The sequence below is a fragment of the Mustela nigripes genome, chromosome 8, assembly GCF_022355385.1.
Source record: "Mustela nigripes isolate SB6536 chromosome 8, MUSNIG.SB6536, whole genome shotgun sequence".
In the NCBI taxonomy this organism is placed as follows: domain Eukaryota; kingdom Metazoa; phylum Chordata; class Mammalia; order Carnivora; family Mustelidae; genus Mustela; species Mustela nigripes.
The window spans coordinates 42006201-42025185 of NC_081564.1; the positions used below are offsets into that span (position 1 = coordinate 42006201).

Here is an 18985-nt window from a genome sequence, read left to right on the forward strand (position 1 = left end):
AATTCCAACCCCCTTTTTTTTCTTTTTTTTTTTTTTCCTTTTCCAAAATTTTTGGGTTGCATGTTCTAACTTTTTCTCCCAGTGAGGATCTATGTTGTGAAAAAGAATGACTAGTCTGGGCAGCTCTGGGCTGATGTGGGCATGGTGGTGGAAACCATCCTGCACATTTCCACCTTGCCCCACTCCCTCCTCAGTCAGGGGCACTCAGAGTTCTTCCAGGCAGTCCTGGGGGAAGGTTCTGGAAGGCACTGTCGGAAAGAAAGAACCAGAAGAAGGACATGGAACTGCTAAGAATCAAAGGGTCTGCTGCAGAGAGCTGGCTATGGGGGAAGAAGGAAAAGAAAGGTGAGAACTGAGAGGTAGCATTCTAGGAGTGAGACGAGAAGGGAGAATAGACTGGGAAGAAACACACCATGTCGGAAGAGTCTTGAAAGGACAAAACAAAATACGGCACTCAGAATTTCCCCACAGAGAGCAGTACCGGCTGCTACGTGGAAGGAGCTAGTTATCTAAAACTATGACAAAAATTGCAAAGACTTGGATTGTAAGTTTCTGGAGGGTGGGGACTGGGTGCTCTTTGCTTCATTCTTTCTCCCTCTCGAGCCATGCCCTTCAGGACTCCATGTTGGTCTTCTGCTGAAGGATCTGTGGTGGCTGCATAGTCTTTGGGTTCGCAAAGCGGTACTCTTAGGGTTTTTACACAGTTTGACAGGAATGGAAGAATATTCTTCAAGGCCTGGCACCTGTCCTTGGAGCCACTTTCCCAAAACAGTGAAACAACTTAAAATAGCCATTCATCTGCCTACTTTTGTAACAGAACTTGTTTTTCATTCACAGCTGGGGCATGGAGTTCATCTTCTAATGTCCCATCAGCACTGTGTGGCCGGGCTTCCATGGAGCGGAGTGCCCTCCAGGAAAGGCTCCAGGCAGTGAGAGCTCTGTGTCAACAGTGGAAAGTGTGTGGGCTGCTCCGGGATATTCCACCCACAAGTAATTGCCGTGGTATTTTTAAAACGTCTCTGTCAGGACGTAGGCAGGGCTGGCGTTCAGCAGGGGGAGCACCATGGTATATCCCTTCTGACTGATCAGTGCCCATGCCAGAGCACTGATTAAATATGTGGACTATCAACCCTAGATACGGGGTTGAGGCTGAAATTGTACAGGGTCTTTCCTTCTGGTTGAACAGGTACTAGACTATGGGATTTTTTGACATATGAATTAAACTCCCCTCCCCACCCCCCCCCCCCTGCCCATCGCCATCTCATTGGGGAAGGAGCATAGCCACCCCCCACCTACTTTTTCCCAACCCCACTCATTGCCAGGTTGGAACTCAGGAGAAGGACTTAAATGTGCCCAGCTCAGGGGGGGCTCAGGGCTGGAAGTTCCCAGTGCCGCTCACTGCCCCCCTCACCCCCGCCCCCCCCCCCCCCCCCCCCCCCCCCCCCCCCCCCCCCCCCCCCCCCCCGTCTTTCTTTGAAAGGCAAATGCTCCAAGTTCAGGCTCTGAATAGACAGAGGATTAAAGGCCTTTGAAGTCAAAAATAGGTCTTCAAAACTGCCAGCAGTAGCCAAAGATTCCCTCCTCTCCAGCGTGGGTCCAAAAACCCAGCCCAGCACACATCTCCCAAATACTTGGCGAAGCTCATTTCCTTTGCGCAGCAAGACCTATGCTGTGTTCGGGTCTCAGACTTGGATGCTGGGGAGCAGGCATTCCTGGAGGTTGGAGGGAGGTGGCTTCTGTGCTGACTGATACTCTGTGGAACACAGGAGTCTGTAACTTACTGGGATACGGCAGCGGGTGCTGTCCAGCTAGGGCTTCCAAGTTTGCTGGGGGTCCAGTTCTGACTTACATGGGTTCTTATGAGTTTGGGCCACGAGCAGGACTGATGGGCATCAGATCCCTTGGGCTCACTTGTGCTGAGTGCATCGTGTGCTGGTTGCTCTCCTGCCATCTGGAAGCCATTAGCATTGAAATGGTTTCGGCTGTGTGCTGTGTACTCGGTGTCGCAAGAGGCTCAGCCCAGCACAGCCCTGGTTCTGGGAGCCAGGAGCCCTTTACTTCCTGTATGATTTCCAGTTTAAAATCCAGTGAAGCCCTACCCTCCAGGCCATCATCAGGATCATCAGGTCCCCTTCTATCTCTGCCTCTTCCTCCCCTTTTGGAACTCAAGAGCAGTGATCCTTGTGGGGGCAAGGGGAGGTCCTGATATCTATCCTTGTGTCATTTCTCGCCCACCTTGTAGGTTTGAAGTGGGGATGCAAATAAGTCACTCTAAACAGCGACTCTAAAAAGCCCCCAGGAAAGGAGTTGGATTTTACTTCCTCTGCTGTGTGCATTTTGTACAATGGAATCTCTCAGGAGAACCCTCAGAAGAAATGGGGACTCAAGCCTCTAGCCACCTAAAGTCACAGTAATAACTACGTTGCAATAATCGCTGCCAGGGGTACCTGGTAATTAGCTAGGAGGAGCGTCTGCCCTACTTAGTCCTCATACAGCCCTGTGGCTGGGGACACCACGTCTCCGAGAGCTGCACTGCTAAGAAAGGAAACACTGGATTCTAACCAAGACCTTCACCATTCCAAAGCCCACACTCTTTCTGCTCTACAGGCTCGTGCCCCATTTAGGCCTCGGCAGGCTGGAAGCCCCAGGAGGGGACCGAGGAGCAAAGGAGGAACAAACATCTGCAATTCACACTAGATAGTCCAGTCATGGGTTTCTCTGAGGAAGCAAAATGATCTTTTGAAAGGAAACTCACGCAGTCCATCCGCTTCTTGCCAACACGAGTACAGTACAACCTGCCAAAAACAGCCAAACCTTGTTTGGGGTATGAAAGCAGCTGTTATAATAAAGGCCTCTGCTCTACCTCTTTTTCCTGTTATGGTAGAATGACTGTTTAAAGTAAATGTCTTCAATACATGGATTTTCTGGGGTCATGAAAACATTTTTTAATTGGCAGGCTCGATTACATTTTTTTGGTGAAGTGAGGAAGTAAACAGAATGCCACATGCCATTTCAGATTCACGTAGCACTAAGGTCTCTGGATCCTGGAAACTCTATTCCCTGCCCCCCAAAACCCTGGGGTTGGAGCCTTCTGAGGGATTGGGCTTGTTCCGGAACGAATGGTTCTCTGCCCCCTCTGCTATCCCAGGACTTAGAAAGCAAAGAGAGGGGAATGAGTGCACAGAACTGAATGTCAGATCTGGGTCTGAATCCTGGTTCCGCCAACTACTAATATGTCACCTCAGGGGAGTTATTCTGAACTTCAGTCTCCTGATCTGTAAAATGGCATGGTAGTAACTACTCATTAGGTTGTCGTGAAGTTTAAAACAGAATTCAGAATAATAGCCAACCTTTCTTTAATTCCTATCACATGCTCTGTGGTGTGAGGTGTCTTACATGTAGTAACTCATTTAATCTTCTCAACAGCCCCGTGGGCTGGGCACCAGGCCGGCCATGTTCTAGCCCCTGGGGATACAGTGGCGAGTGGCAACTGACAGAGTTCTCTGCCCTTGTGAAACCTATGTTCTTTTTGAGGAAAGACAGAAGAGAAGTAAAATAAATAATGTGATAAATGGTGCTTAGTGCCATGGAGAGAAACAAAACAGGGTTGGGAAGTGGAGGAGAGTAGTGTTGTCATTTTCAAAAGAATGATCAGGGAGAGTCTCTCTGACAAGACGGTATTTGAGTAAATGCTTTTTCAGAAAATGGTGGCGTGGAGGAAGGCGCGGGAAGCTATGAGGATATCCAGGAGAAAGAGTCCTAGACAGAGGAAAAGGCAGGTGTGAAGGCCCTCTAGCAGCGTGTCTGGTGTATCCAGGGTGCGGTGAAGAGACCAGTGTGGCTGGAGCTGAAGGAGCAGAGGGCAGAGCAGATGGGTTCGAGAGGTCAGGGGAGGGTGGACTGGATGGGGCTTCATGGGCCTCAGCGCCGTGTCTCGGTGAGAAGAGAAGCTACCAGAAGAGCTTGAGTAGACGAGGGGCATGATCAAGTTGAAGCAGATGTGTAGAAAGCACACTTCTGATTCATTCACTACAGCTGCTGCCCCTGCTGTTGGTTCCCACAAGGATATTTGCCAACTTTTTGAGTCTGTTTAACTGGGACATTACTTAACAGGACATCTGGGCCTCCACTGTCAACATCGTCCTTATTGATTTTAACAACAGATGAACTTTCCCCAGCTTCCCCTGTATCTGCGTCCAGCCTCCTCCCTCGGGAGGATTCCATCCTTTGCTGCCTCTCCGCATTGGATTGTCTTGAGGATGCTACTAAAGTTGCTGCATAGACGCCTGTGGTCTACACTTGTGATTCGTGATGTGAGTTCCATTTGCATTAGTTATTGGCCCAGGGACTCACAGATAAATACTACCTTGGCCAGGCAACCAGGGCAACCAATGGAACGCAAGGATGACAAAGGAGATGTTTGTCAATGGACTTGCTCCCTCTGTGACCAAGAACTCACTAGCCCCTGTAAATTCCTTTGGGAGAGGATTATGATATCCTGATATTCCTGTGAGTGGCTAGGCAATACAGATTCTGAGCTTCTAGAGCCCAGAGACCTCCTGAAGTAAAGTCCAAATATATGTCTGAGTGCATTTTTCTGGGGAGAGGTCATGACTTTCTAGCTGCTTCTTCCTAGAATGGCTTCATCACAACTGCAAGCCATATCTGCAACCTTGGATATGCTAGTGCATTAACCTATATGCAACCAGGGGACAATGTACACATTTTGAAGAAGGGGCCTAGCTTCCTAATATTAAGAATCTGTAATATCTCTATTTAACAAACGTTACTTGTAGGGTTTCCAAGACAGAAAGAGAAGTCGTAGTCTCTTAGAAGACATGGAATGTATTTTTGAGGGCATCAGGTGTGCTGTCACACAGGGTCTGTTTTGCCTCCTTTTGCTCAGTGACTAAACTGCTAGGAATTCCCCGGCTGTATTAGATCACTTATTCTCATATGCTCCTCATTGCCTTTGAAACACCTCCAATTTTAGCAATGCTTTACAGACATGCTCATGAGCCAAATCGTTTAAAACAACAACCTAGGCCTTAAGTGTTTGGAAGAACCCTTCCCCCACCATCCCCTCTGGTCCTTCGTGGAACAGGGCTCACATACAGGATGAGGTCCCAGCTGCAGAGGCGAACAAAGAGAACAACTTAACAGGGAAGCCTAGTGACTTTGCAACAGTCGGTGCTGGAAAGAGACGTTTCTGAAGCCATGCTGGCACCTGCAGACACGTTTGGGTTCCAGACGCAGGGTGTGCATCTGCAGAGTACCTCAAGGTGGGATTCAGTGCATCCTGGGGACACATTAGTCCATGGGGCCCAGCTCAGAGAAGCCCTCCAGGGGTTCCTAGCCAGGACTTAGAGAAGTCAACAAAAGGATTTGTTGAGAATGACTGATCCCACGCCCTGGAATGCAAAGCCCGCACAGTTTATGGTACGTAATTATATACAATAAACTATAAAGGACATACAGTGGGTTTTGATATCAGGTTCCAGTTCTTCCTCACTAAAGGAACTGGTAAAAAACCCTTCATCATTGCGGCTAAGGAAATAGTTCTGGTCCTGTCTGAATCTGCTTCCATATGTCCCCACTGCCCCTTCCCCCGCTGTTTAGTGTCAACTGACGGAAGCGACGTCTGCCTCTCACATCAGGGTCAGAAGCGTCCGCAGGCCCCCCCTCCCCCGTTTATCACTGTGGTGGGGAAGAAGTTAGGGCTATGATCAAATATGATAGAAACATGATCAAATGCAATAAGCTCATATTTTAGAAGTAGAGAAGATCCGCCATACAAATTATGAAACAGAGGTCTATGTATTTTGTTCTTCAGTTGCATAGAAATTTCACATTGTTTATCAAGATGAAAATTTTAAGAGGAGAACTATGACAAGGATACTTGCTACAGGTTCAGTCTGTGTTTCTGTCTGCCAGCACGGGCAACATTTCAGTTTTTGTCCTGGCCACAGGGGAGCCCTAGCCTCTGTTCCTCTCTAACCTGACTATATACTGTTAGAAGATAAACTTGGGCATATTAAGAATTTTGAGGACTGGGGCACCTGGGTGGCTCAGGGGGTTGAGCCTCTGCCTTCGGCTCAGGTCATGATCTCGGGGTCCTGGGATCGAGTCTGTTGTTGCGCTCTCTGCTCAGCAGGGAGCCTGCTTCCTCCTCTCTCTCTGCCTGCCTCTCTGCCTACTTGTCATCTCTCTGTGTGTGTCAAATAAATAAATAAAATCTTTTAAAAAAATTTTTTTTGAGGGCTGAAGCAGACATCTATTCAAATCAGGACAGCGACAAATCAGCAGTAGTTAGAAACGCTCCAACGACAGGAGCCAGGGGAGAGACTTCTGTGGAGAAGGTGCCCAGCAGCAAGGAAAGGACATCAATTGATTAGCTAATGCTTCGGCTAGTTGTTGCCTGTTGTGTGGCTGCCTGTCCTTAGATGTCGATTCTGTAACCTAGAGGCATTTACAGACTTAGGTTTTGGTTTGCTCCTGTGGGCCACCAGGACGAGTGAGCCACCTCAGTCTGACGACCTCCTTGTCCAATTATTTTAACGATACCAGTCTCTCAGAGGCATTCAGTATCTTTTGCTACTGAGCTGTCCTCTGTGTTTCCTGGACAGATGGGAGGAGGTTTAACCTGTTTGCTAAAAGATCAGACCAAAACCTGGATCTCCTCTGTGTGAGCAATCAGTACATTTCCATGTCTCCTTGGCAGAAAGTGGCTTGAGGTACACCCTTGCCTCACCCGGTGTCGGGTGCACCCTCCAGAATGATGCAGCTGGGAAACTGTTTTATACCCACTTCTGCATGAACACCTCTCCCAGCAGGGGCACAGGGACTCAGAACCATGGTGCTTGACTTACTCGAAATGGGATAGTGCAGGAAAAATAAGCCAAGTCGGTTTGGTCTCTTCAATTTTGTTGTTTCATGAGGGAAGGAGGAGGGAGAGGCATTGAGGTTGAGGCAGGACTCTGAGTTGCATCTACCAAGAGAGAATACCTTCATTGTCTCGACATAGCACCCCCGATGGGTGGCGTCTGGCGTCTGTGCTGAGCCACCATGTTTGGGTCCCAGGTTGGGGGCCACCTGAGGCCACGTGGCCATGGGTCAGTGGGGTGGGGCGGGAGGGAGCTGCGTGGAAGCCGACGTCTCGCCCTGCTCTGAGGACAGGTATGCTGCTAGATCTCAAGCCTTGGTACTGGCCATTTGGGAGAAAGTCCCCACGCTGTAACAGCAGGAGCGAGACTGGTGTTCCTTTCTTTACCTAACAGACTTGCTTCGTTGTGCCCTTGATGTCCCAAGTAATGTTACACTACTTGTTTCATGCACTGGTTTGTTTTCCCTTTACTCTCGAGAACCCACTGTTCATTATCAACAGAAATGATCTCTGTCATCTTTGTGTCCCAGGGCGTGAGGCACAGACCTTCCCCCTCAGAGTCTCCCAGGTGGCTGGGCCACAGAGCACTCAGTGGTGGCAGCCTTCCTTATGGTGTCCTTCCCAAGGCCTGTTGTGGCTTATTTTCCTTTCCCTGTTGCCACAGCTCTCCCCTTTCTTATGTTATTTCTAGATAATCACAAATCTTTGCTCTCCTAAAAAAGAAAAGAAAAAGAAAAAAAATGGGGGTGGGTATTTCTTTTCCCCTGCTCTGAGAGCCTTTCCATCCTCCCTGAGGCCTGTACAGCTGAAGCCTTTGAAAGAAAGAGCCCTCCCTGAGGCCCTGACTCTCCTGGCCCCACTGGAGTGAACATTTCTCACAGGTGGTTGGTGCCACTCGTGATGTCCGTCTGGGCAGTGAGCAAGTGTGGAAATTGTCGGATCTTCCCACCAAGCTCAAAGCCGAGAAGATTTACTTCTCGTTCGTAGTCCTATAGATAGAATTGAGTAAATCTACAATCACATAGTCATTGGGGGCTCTGTATACCCTAGTAAATTAGTGCTTCTAATTTTATAAGCACTGTCATAACCACAGTTGTAAGTGGGATTTTTCCTTTTACTGGAGTATATGTTCCTGTGCTTTACTAGGTGTTGTTTATTAGGTGTTGTCTCCCCTAAGTGCTGTATAAAGTGACAGATTGTTTCAGGGCAACCGGTGGACTGTATTTACAGGTGGTTGGTTGTCTTTGCTAGCTTTGCTGCCATAACACAACTACTTTCTGGCAGGAAGGAGCATTGTGTAGTAGCTGGGGTTATTAAGTCCAGACTTGATTTGATTCCTCATTTAGGAATGGATGCTTTGTCAATGACCAAATCCTTCTTTTTTAGTGCCTCTTGAGGGCCATGCATGTTGTGAGAGGAATGAAACAGCACTGTTTCAATTGCAAGATCACACTGCCCACCTGTCAGCAATAGGATGAGAGCATTTCCAACACTTCCAAGACTTCCTGGGGAAGTTTTGCTGGCCCAGGAAGGAAAAGCCCTGCTTAGACCCTGCTCTAGAAGGGGTGTGTGTCCTTGGTCTGCTGAGCTGCATCCATGCCTGGCATCCCATTGTGAAGTAGCCAATCCAGACAAACAGTTCTTGGGGTACCTGGGTGGCTCAGTCCGTTAAGCATCTGCCTTTGGCTCAGGTCATGATCTGGAGTCCTGGGATGGAGCCTGCTCAGTGGGGAGCCTGCTTCTCCCTTTCCCTTTGCCGCTCCCCCTGCTTATGCACATGCACTTGTGCTCCCCCTCTCTCAAATAAACAAAATCTTAAAAAAAGAAAGAAAAAGACAAGTACTTCTTAACTGGAAGGAACCACAAGATATTTTAAGAAAATAAAAAGCAATGAACTCACACATCTTAGGAGGAATTAATGTAAATGAATATATGCTACAAATTAGAAATGAAATACATGAATGACTCCTGACTGGGTGGTTCTGATACAGGTTTCAAATTCCATATTTACTGGGGTAAAGGAGAAAACCCTGATCTAGGTGTGGGGTGAGCAGCATTGTTAAGAGCTTGTCCTAAGCCTTTTCTTTCCACCTGTTTCCCCAGTTTACAGATCGAATTAGAAGCTGTTTGGCCATTTAGCAATAAGATGCATTTCTTTGAGCATGAAATAGAATTAAGTGATTATATCAACTAAGAAATTCATATTGGTGAAATTGTGTATTTATCTCCTGCATCTCTTATCTCCAATGAATAATAGACCAGAGCTAATGTGGCCTGGACCAGACTGTGCAGTTTTCTGCTACAAGAGGTCAAGTTCAAAAGGTATTTTGCCTCCACTGTTGGCAACTCCACTGGTATATTTCTGATGTTTTCCCGTTTCTGTCTCCAGGTCTGGTTGCTGCTGTCAGAAATTTGTACATTTCATGAATGTACCAAGGTCTTGTGCTCCTTTGGACTCTTGAATTTTTTCTGTCTGACAGCTGGAGTTTTAATCCCTGCATGAATGTAGGAGGTAAAGAGAATATCTTCCAGACTGAGGCTTCTCACTTGAAATCCCTTCCGCCATGGTGATTCCTTCCTCTGAATCTGCGTGTGTTCTCCACCACTGCCTGTCCTTAGGCTGATTCATCTGTGTTCGTAACTTTGCCATACTAACTTCATGCAGGTAACAGATCAGGCCAGTACTCTGTACATCATCCCCCAAGCAAGAGGGAAATTCACTTCCAGGGTGATTGGTCAGAGTTAAGTCAAACCTATATCTGTGGTATGACGTTAACAGACACATGGGACCTGAGCCCCGAACGTTGTCAGTTTCACCAGGAATCTAAGATGATCACACCCCACAGAGATGTGAATTTGAAGTATATTAAGTGTCCCTGGAACTTTTGAATTCCAAAACATCTAATGTGCACAAATAGCACTATTAAGAATGCACATATGATCTCTGTAACCCTTAGGGAGAGAAAAGAAATGACAAAGGTCCAGCATAGCCTTCACCCTGTCCAGTAACCCTGAACTTCTCTTGCGATTATGCCATTTGGACGGAGCTGTTTGATTTGTTTAAATGGGGTGGGTCAGTTGCAACAGGTTGAGAGGTGGGCCTCCAGGAGGCAAAAGCCCTGATTTTTGTAGCATGTGCTGATTTCTTTGGTGTAAATACTCCTGGCATGACCAGTTCCAAGCTGCCAATGGAAAGTCACTGACCATGGAGTTGCGAAGAGATACAAACACTTGGTTCTTACTCGTCGGCATCACTTGGTCCCAGCACATCCCTGAGGAATCTGGGAAACTGTGAATTTGAGTCGTGACTTAGAAATCTATTTTTTAAACCTCTCTCACTGTCAAGGAAATCACTTTGTTTGCGGGTGTGTGTGTCTATACAAATATGTGCATTTACCCATTTTTATCTAGTTATTTCAGTTTTAGATCATTTTCTAAATTTAACTCTGTCCTCTATGAATTTTTTACGAAGTCATGGAAAATTTTAATAAGCATACCTTTTCCCATTTACTTTCTATTCCATTTTAATTCGGTCACATGCCTTCTTGTTGTGTATCAGGTTTCCATTTTTATATTCCTTTGGCCTCCACAACCGTAGCTGCCTGCCCCATGGAAACATTTCTTGCTCTCTCCGTCCTTTGTCCAGACTTAATAACAAGTATGAATAAGAAGCTGGTGAACAGGGGGCTCTTCACGGAACCTGGGGACCTCACTCCTCTCCCTGCTGGGCCATTGTCCCTAAAATAGACCCCTCCTGCTTCCCTCATTATTTATTTGCCAGCCTTTCCTCATGTGGGTCATTTCAAGCTGATTGACCCATTTCTCATCACAGTTGAGAACTGAGGCTACATTCAGTGCAGAGCAGATAATTACTTTAAAACACCGACAGTAAAATCTGTTGCTCCGTCTTGGCTCCCTTTTCCCTTAATTTAAGTGTCCTCAACTATAGTCTTCGCTTGAAGAAAGTAAAAAACACCTATTCACAAAGGAATGAGGAATGTCTGTCAGGCTGATTGATATTTTCATTTACATGGAGGCCCTTTTTTCCCCCATCAAAACACTAGTTCTGTTGGTTTAAAGAGACCAAGTAGGTATGTGAGAGAGGTAGATTAGTCTCCTCTTTCTGCCAGCACCTGCCCCACACATAATTTCCACATGTCCCAACACTGTTTCGGTGATAAACAGCGAACACACTATCATTAACTGCAACTTGCCCCCTTACCGCCAGCTCAGCAGGGTTCCCCTCATCCTGGTATTAGCTCCTCAGCTGCCCCCAAAAGAACACTTTTTAAAGCAGGAGCATTCAAGGCAGGTGTTGAATTGTGGGTTTACATTTGTCATCTTGGCCCTGTCGGATTTAGTTTTACAAGTGCTAAAGGACAGAAAGTGGAGAAATGCTGTCCTCCTGCTTTAGATCTTGGGGTTCACTGTGGGCTGGGCCAGGGTCTAAAGAATGCCTTGCGTTCCCGGGGATAGTAAACCCTATTACACTCCCCACATCCTGAGGTGAACAGAAAACTCTTCCCTTCAGGCAGTGGGTACCTGATCATTTGGGAGGGCAGGGGTTCCCCGCGAGTGTCTGCATTTTGACTGTCGGGCCTCAGAGCTGAATGCTCTCCCAGTACGCCTACCCCCGGACAACAAGACAGATGGGCATGTCCCTCGTCACCTAGAAAGCTGGACCCCCCAAAGGTGGGAAGGAAGGTCGTGAGTTCCAGGCATCCGAGAGCTGGTGGAGGCATGCTGCTTCCAACGTGTGTGTGACACAGTCCTTGAGGGAGTGACAGAGCCTGTGATTACCCCTGCTGGGATCTATGTCACTGCAGTCATGGACTCGTTAAACTGCTTGACATGTAGAGCTCTAGAGAACTCCCTGGTGTGTTTAGAGAAATGCAAAAGCAATAGTGCAGAGAAATAAAATTCCCACACCACTGCAATGCAGTGGCCATGCAGACAGCCTTTAAAACACACACACACGCTCGCGCGCGCGCACGCACACTCACACACATACCTAGCTTTATCCGGTGTGAATCACACAGGTACTAAAGGGTTCAGGCGCAGCTGGGCTTGGGATGAGGCTGATGTTAGGACAGGATTCATTGAGGAGGAGATGGGTGAGCGAAGGTTTCAAAAGAAGTCATTTCATGGGGAGGAAAACTGTTGTGGGGAGAAGGAGGGCAAATCTCAAGACCTGGGGAAGGACTAAGCAGACCTTTGGAGGGTGCAGTGTGAGCTCCGCGTGGGTGTCCTGGGGCTCTTTCCCACACTCCCCCAAGCTTTTGCTTCTGATTTACTCTCTGAAGCCTCCTCCGACCACTGTTTTAAAACTGCTATCCACCACCCCTCCCACATGCTCTTTGCCTATTTCTGGCTTTATTGTTCTCCAAAGTGTTTTATCACCTCCTGGTACTCTACCATAGCCTCCTACTGGAGTGTAAGTTCCACAGGGACCAAGATTATTTTCCGTTTTGCTGAACGTTATACCGAGTGCTTTGTACATAATAGGTGCTCCATATTTATTTCTTTCCTTTTTAAAAAAAATTTATTTGTTTTTGGCAGAGGGAGCAGCAAAGGGAGAGAGAAAAGCAGACTCCCTTCCAAGTAGGGAGCCCCATGCGGGACTTAATTCCAAAACCCTGGGACCAGAACTTGAGCTGAAGGCAGACACTTAACCAACTGAGCCATCCAGGCACCCCTCCATACTTATTTCTTGAATACATGAATAATGGGATGGACCAAGAAAGAAGCATGATAAAGTGGGCAGGGTTCAGGAACTAAATTAGATTTCCAGAGGAGAATCAGGAACCGGGAAGCCGAAAGCCAGGCCTGGCTCATGTGTGAGCGGGGAAGACCGTGAAGTTCACTGGACTGTAGTTTCCTCACTGTAAGATGGATGTTGGCCAAGATGACAGCCGATTTTCTTCCTAGTGCTGAGGTTCTTTGAACCTGCGTAGTTAGAGGATGCCAGCTGCTGTGCATCTTGGAATCTGCTGTGAGCCACCTGGACCTTACTGTGGCAGTGGAGATTGACCATGGTTTTCTGAAACATGGGCTCAAGCTGGTGTTGTAAGAGGTTTTTGCCAGTGTACTCCAGGCAGAATTTTTTGTTTGAGGGGGTATAAGAGGCTAGAGATAAATTAATGTTTTTAATCGCCATTTAATAAATCCTTCTTTCATTGCCTTCTTTCCACTGTCTTATCTCACCCAACTTCTGGAGGTAAGGACCACCATCCACAGATGAATGAGCCATTGGACACTGGCTTTTGTGGCTACTATATCACGTATTAGAAGCTCGGAAGAATCCTCAGTAGGAACAACAAACTTGTTTTGGTTTTGGACTTAAGCCATGCAAGCCCCCTGCATGTCTCACAGTTTGCCTTGAAATTATAAAACTATCTTCTCTTCCCAGCCTACCCCATTCCAAAAATTCCATCGCCATTGGGGGATGATTCTCATAAAGGGCTAAGAGACCTTACCAGCCAACCTCCAAGACAATCCTGACCTCTAACAGAGATAATGAGCATTTAGTGTGGAATTAACTTGCTGCTCAGTATGTCACCACAGAATAGTCAGAAATTACAGCCTGTAGAAGCCCCAGGCCTGTAATAGTTAACTTACTGGAGACTGAATTTTACTGCTCATTTCTGAGAAAGGCATCTTCTATCCATGTTTGAAAAGGTGTTTCTGCACCCCTTTATTTTGACAGAATACTTCTAGAAGCCTAACCTGTCAGCTTTCTATGGTTTATCTTGTTAGGCATCCTTTTTTTTTTTAATTTTTTATTTTTTATAAACATATATTTTTATCCCCAGGGGTACAGGTCTGTGAATCGCCAGGTTTACACACTTCACAGCACTCATTGTTAGGCATCCTTAATCTTGCTTTGTTTTGCTTTCCATTTCTGGAAGTCAGTAAGCTTGGAGAAGCAGCATGTGATAACCCTCCAAGTTCATCTTACAGCTCAGACACTTACTGGCTTGGAGAGTCAACCTCTTTCACGGGCACCTTCCCAAAATTAGGGCCAGCTTTCCTACTTTGCAGAATCGTTGAAGGCATTGTAAGTAACCAGGAGAAGATGCCTGGCACCTCTCAGGGCCTCAGGACCAGCAGCCATCCCCAGCAGTTCCCCTTGCATTCGCGGCAGACTCTCACCCACTAAGCAAACGTCCAGTGGCCTTCCTCAGATACCTGCGCAGTGTCCGTGTCCAGCTCAGTTATACAACAGACTCTGATGGCCCGAGCTGGGGCTGCATTTTCGTAAGTCCTTTCCATTAAAAGACTCAGTGCCTAATCACAGAAGGACATTGTTTGGTAGTACCAGATAATGAAGCAGTCAGAGCTGCTGAAATATATCATCAGGATTGTTGACAGTTCACGCTGTGTCCCTAGAATAAAATGAGTAGGAACAGAGCCAAGAGGAAGGGGGCCAGCGAGGAGAGACAACTGCTGGAGATGTGATGCTTGAGCTCCCCGAGGACCAAGGATTCCTTCCCTCAGAATTCAAAGCATTTGTGTACAGTTCATATAATAAAGGATTTCTTCTTATAAAAACCAAAAATCATGGTGTTCTGTTGAGACACTATATATTCTGGGAGACTCTGTATGTATATTCTGAGCGGCTCATTGTATCTGGCTTTTGCCTATAATTCTTTTCAGTAGGCAGGGTATAAATGATAAATCGTAAACAAATACTACATACTCTTCTTTAAACATTAAATATCAAACCAGAACTGACTGCCATGTATAAATGTTTTAATGAAAAAAAACTATACCCTTGTTGACTGTGCAAGTTATTAATATAAGCTCAGAATGAGTGCTGAAGATTTCAGACTCCTAAAACTCTCTTCCAAATAATTTTTCTGGTTTGAGGACACTTTTATGAATACAGGGATGCAATGAGGCTTCATTTATTTTGTGCAGAAGGTTATTTCATTCCTGGGTCTTGTCCTGCTTCTGTTTTCATACTTCTCCACATCGTTTAGGAAACTTGGCCTAATGAGGTGTCCACGGCTGAGATTAATATTTGGGCAACTAAATTGCTGATTAATAAAAAAAAATTGTTGCTAACTAAATCCATATTTTGTCATTTAGCAAATGGCCTTTATAATAAGGAAAAATTAATTATTTGTGGGTTAAAGTATTTTATGTATTTAACTTTTGTTCTAGTGATATTACATAACATCCAAATAACTAACCAGGTTGTTAACTCTTACTATGTTGTTGCCTTTAAGGGCATTTTAATTATAGGAATTCATTTGAATCATCAGTTTTACTGTTAGAGCCAAATCATTCTCGTGGGCTTATGGGAATATATGCCACCAGGCAATAGATTAATAACTATAAAAAAACCACATGAAAAGGTCACTGCAAATCTCAGATCAAAACCTGTGGTTTTCTGGATTTTGCAACCCACCAGCTTTTTGAAGCTTCTCTCCAGTAACATGATCTTTATGGCAACACCACTGAGCTCTGTAGACATTTGTGATAATTCAGCCAGACCAGGAGTGTCCCACACTTGCCCACCGTGCCAGGCTTCCCCTGACAGGAAAGGGGACGGATCAGCATGAGTCCATATCAAAAGACAAGCGATCCTTCGGTGATGGCCGAAAAATACGATAGTGAAGGAAAGAGACACTTTTGTTCTCCAAAAAGATTGGAAAAACAGACTGGATTGGAGCCTGGACCGCAGCACTTGGGAGGGCTTTTTATGGAGAACCACAGCAGAAAGGAATTCTCTGCTGTTGAATTCTTCTGGCCCTTTGCACTGTCATTCCTACAGTATTTCAATTATTCTCTCCAACCAGCTAACCGCTGCCCCCTGATCAGTGGCCCCACCCGGCCCCCACTCTTCTTACTCTAAACATGTGTTATTGGAAACAGGGCAACCCGAGGAACCCGGAGTTTGAGCCCTGGGGACCGAATTGTCAGCCTATTCTGAACTTCCGTGGAATACCCAAGGAGTTAACCAGAGTGATTCTGATTTCACTGGGGCCCCAGACTTTCTTTTTCCTTTTTTCTTTTTCTTTTTGCATAATAAATACTTGGACACTAGAAAATACATTTAAAACATGAGCCAAGACTCAAGTTCAACGGGAGAGCGTTTGAGAGGGATAACCAATGCAGAAGCAGGGATCCTTCAGGCGCGTTCCGTCTGTGGCGTGCTGAATTGCAAATGTGCTATTCGGGCCAGGTTTTTTGATACATGAATTCTCCCGGTAAGGGGCAAGGCTGCTTCACTTCCTGCGCGGGAATGTCTTATCCACAGCAGCCTGCAGGTTGATTCCCTTGCCCTTCCCACCACCCCATCCCAGCCCACAGGAACAAAGCCCCCAGTCTCTGGAAAGTAATGCTGAGAAAACAAACAGTACAAAGGCGGGGAACAGGGGGATATCTCTCTCGAATGTTTTTTTGTGACCATCTAGGTTCACGGAGGAGGGGGTCCCCCAGCTTCGTGAGCCAGCAGGGTCTCTTTGTAGTAGGCATCTGTATGTTTGGCCAGATGTCCTCCCAGCGGAGGGCAGAGAGGGAAAGATAAAACAGAATTCTTATTAAAAATAAGTCTCTGGGGAGAGAAGAAACAAGACACAGAACGTGTGTCAAGTGGAAAGGAAGGCCAGGCGGTGCCATCTGATATTGATTAAATGCTTGATACAGTCAGCAGCGAGAAAGGCACATCGCGAGGAAGTGACCCTGCTCTTCAGAATATGAACCAGTGCAACTGTCCTCGACCAATCTGCATGAAGACCACATGCCCAGGAGGTCCAGCGGCAAACCCAATAGCAGCACACACGGCAGAGCAGAAGGGAAGGACCTTCACCCTGAGAGGGCAGACGCGTGGCTTGGGATTTGCTTTGCCTCACTGACCTCACTTTCCCCATCAATAACACAATGACACTTGACCAGATGACCTCCAAGCAGCTTTCTCACCCGAGATTCTCTTATCTACCCTAACCTCCCCTGTGACCAAATCTTCTGAGGCTCTTCTAATGGAATGCAAGAAATCGCCCTAGAGAGACATAAATAATTCACCCACCTACCGTCCTAAAATCCAAAAGGAAGGTAACCAACCCCCGCCCCCACATCAACCACAAAAGTGTCAGCCAGTCTTTTCCAAGGGAGTTCAGTCTAATGTCGCTGTGTCTATCATCCTTCTGTGCTTACCGTTGTCATCAAAGCAAGTTTCTGGGTTCTGGACAGGAGATGTGGCATGTTTGTGGGTCTACTTATACTTCCCCCCAATCCCAGTTCCAAAAATAGTTTCGCTCTGACTGACATAAGGGGTCTTTGTTTCATTTTAAGCTGCCGGATTATAGAGAGTCTAAGAGCTGATGGGTGTGTGTGTGTGTGTGTGTGTGTGTGTGTTCATTATTTAAGGAGGAGTTGTTAAAGTGTTTTGTTTTTTTCTCTTTGGCACTGTCGTGAGGATAGCAGTGTCTGAGTACAGGGTGAGGCTAGATTCCAGTGGAAGTGGAAGACGAAGCTCCCACTGAGATGAAAAGTTCTCACTGAGGACCATGGTAGTGAAGTAGAAAGGAAGGGACAACCAGAGAGAGTCACCATGGCAGAGCGGAGAGAGCATGGTGCTTAAAGTCAGTCAGATCCAAGTTTGAATCCTGCCTATGGTGTCTGTGGGATATCATTGCAGCTGTCACTGCCATGACTCCTTGAAGGGTGCTCGTGAATAAAGATGCCGTATGGAAAGCACCTGGCTCAGAATCTGGTAGAGCATAGACAGTACCAGATTAACCTACGGAGGAGATGACTGTGATAAAAATGTCTCACGGGAAGATTAGCAGGGCCTGGCAACTGAGTGAATTAAAGAATATAAGAGAAAACTCGAAGGTGTCTTGGAGTGGGGGATTGGGATAATGGTAGTATTTAGGGTGGAAGTTGGAGTTCTGGTTTGGTGGGGGTGGTATTGGATAGGGAGGTGGTGCTGAGACATCCAAAGGGCAGTTAAAGGGGGACGGAAAGGAAATAGAGTAAAAGAAATGGGAAAACCAATCCAGAGAACTTGATTTACTCTTGGTCTGTTTGAGTCAGATTTTACAGCTTTACCTTCAGAGGGCTGGCTAACCCAAGTTTGATCCAGCATGACCATCTTCTCAATAAGCTTTAGCTCTTCAAAATGTGTTTCTCTAATTAGGCATCTTCTGGACCTTGGGAGAAATGCAGAATCTTAGCTTCTGTCTCAGACCTACTAAATCAGAAATTTGCATTTCACAGTGTGTTCTGTAAGCACTTTGCAGTTTGAGAAGTACTGTTCTCAAGCATGGCGGCCAGAGCAGCAATGTCCGCATGCCCTGGGAACTTGTTAGAAATCCAAATTCTTAGGCACCTTCCCAGATGTCTTTCTTGAGGTAGAAAGGCTGGGTTCTGACAAGTCTGATGCACCCCAGAGTTTGAGAACCACTGCTCTAAATCATGGAACAGATGGAGTGAACCCCCTCCCCTTGAGTTTGTAGCTCAGAACACCAGAGAGATTGGTTAAACCCTGAAAATTAAATTGGAGTCATTGTTCTTTGCTGTTTCTCTCATCATATTGCATTAAACACAGCTGAAGAACTCTTTTCACCGAAGAAGGGCACCATGCGTAAAATTATAAACTGAAAGGGGGGAACTTTCGCTGTGGCTTAATCCTCACGACTTACCCATCAAAAGTTATTGAGCACAATTATAGGAGATCAGTCCTTTATGTGCTGTTGCTCCTGTGAGACGCTATTAGTAAAATGTACATAGGAAAATAAGGGATCTCCCGATATTCCTTACAATGTGATTTTCACATTAAAATGTCCACAGTCTCTGTCTTCTGTGTTTCTAATCAGTGTGACGGAAAGTTCCCTTTTTATAGGTTAGTTTCTGGAGTCGCTTGTGGAAGTGATAGTGGTTTACCACTTAGGCTAGAATGTTTTTCAAAAAGTTGAATAGTGAGCAGTCAAAATTTACCTCCTCTCATCAAAAATGTCCTTTTTTTTAGTTTCCTAATTGTTATTCAAATCACTATGATAATTTAAGTAAGGGTCAGTATCTGTTTTCTATATACATATGATATCCAAAAATATTATATACTGAGCATTTTAATCATAAAATTACCTCTATTTT

The 18985-nt window shown here is 46.1% G+C and overlaps 1 protein-coding gene across 1 annotated transcript in view; it reads left to right on the top strand.

The window, feature by feature from the left end:
* Positions 1-18985, top strand: part of COLEC12 (collectin subfamily member 12) — a 193564-nt gene that overhangs the window by 131340 nt on the left and 43239 nt on the right. The gene's annotated exons all lie outside the window — the stretch shown is intronic.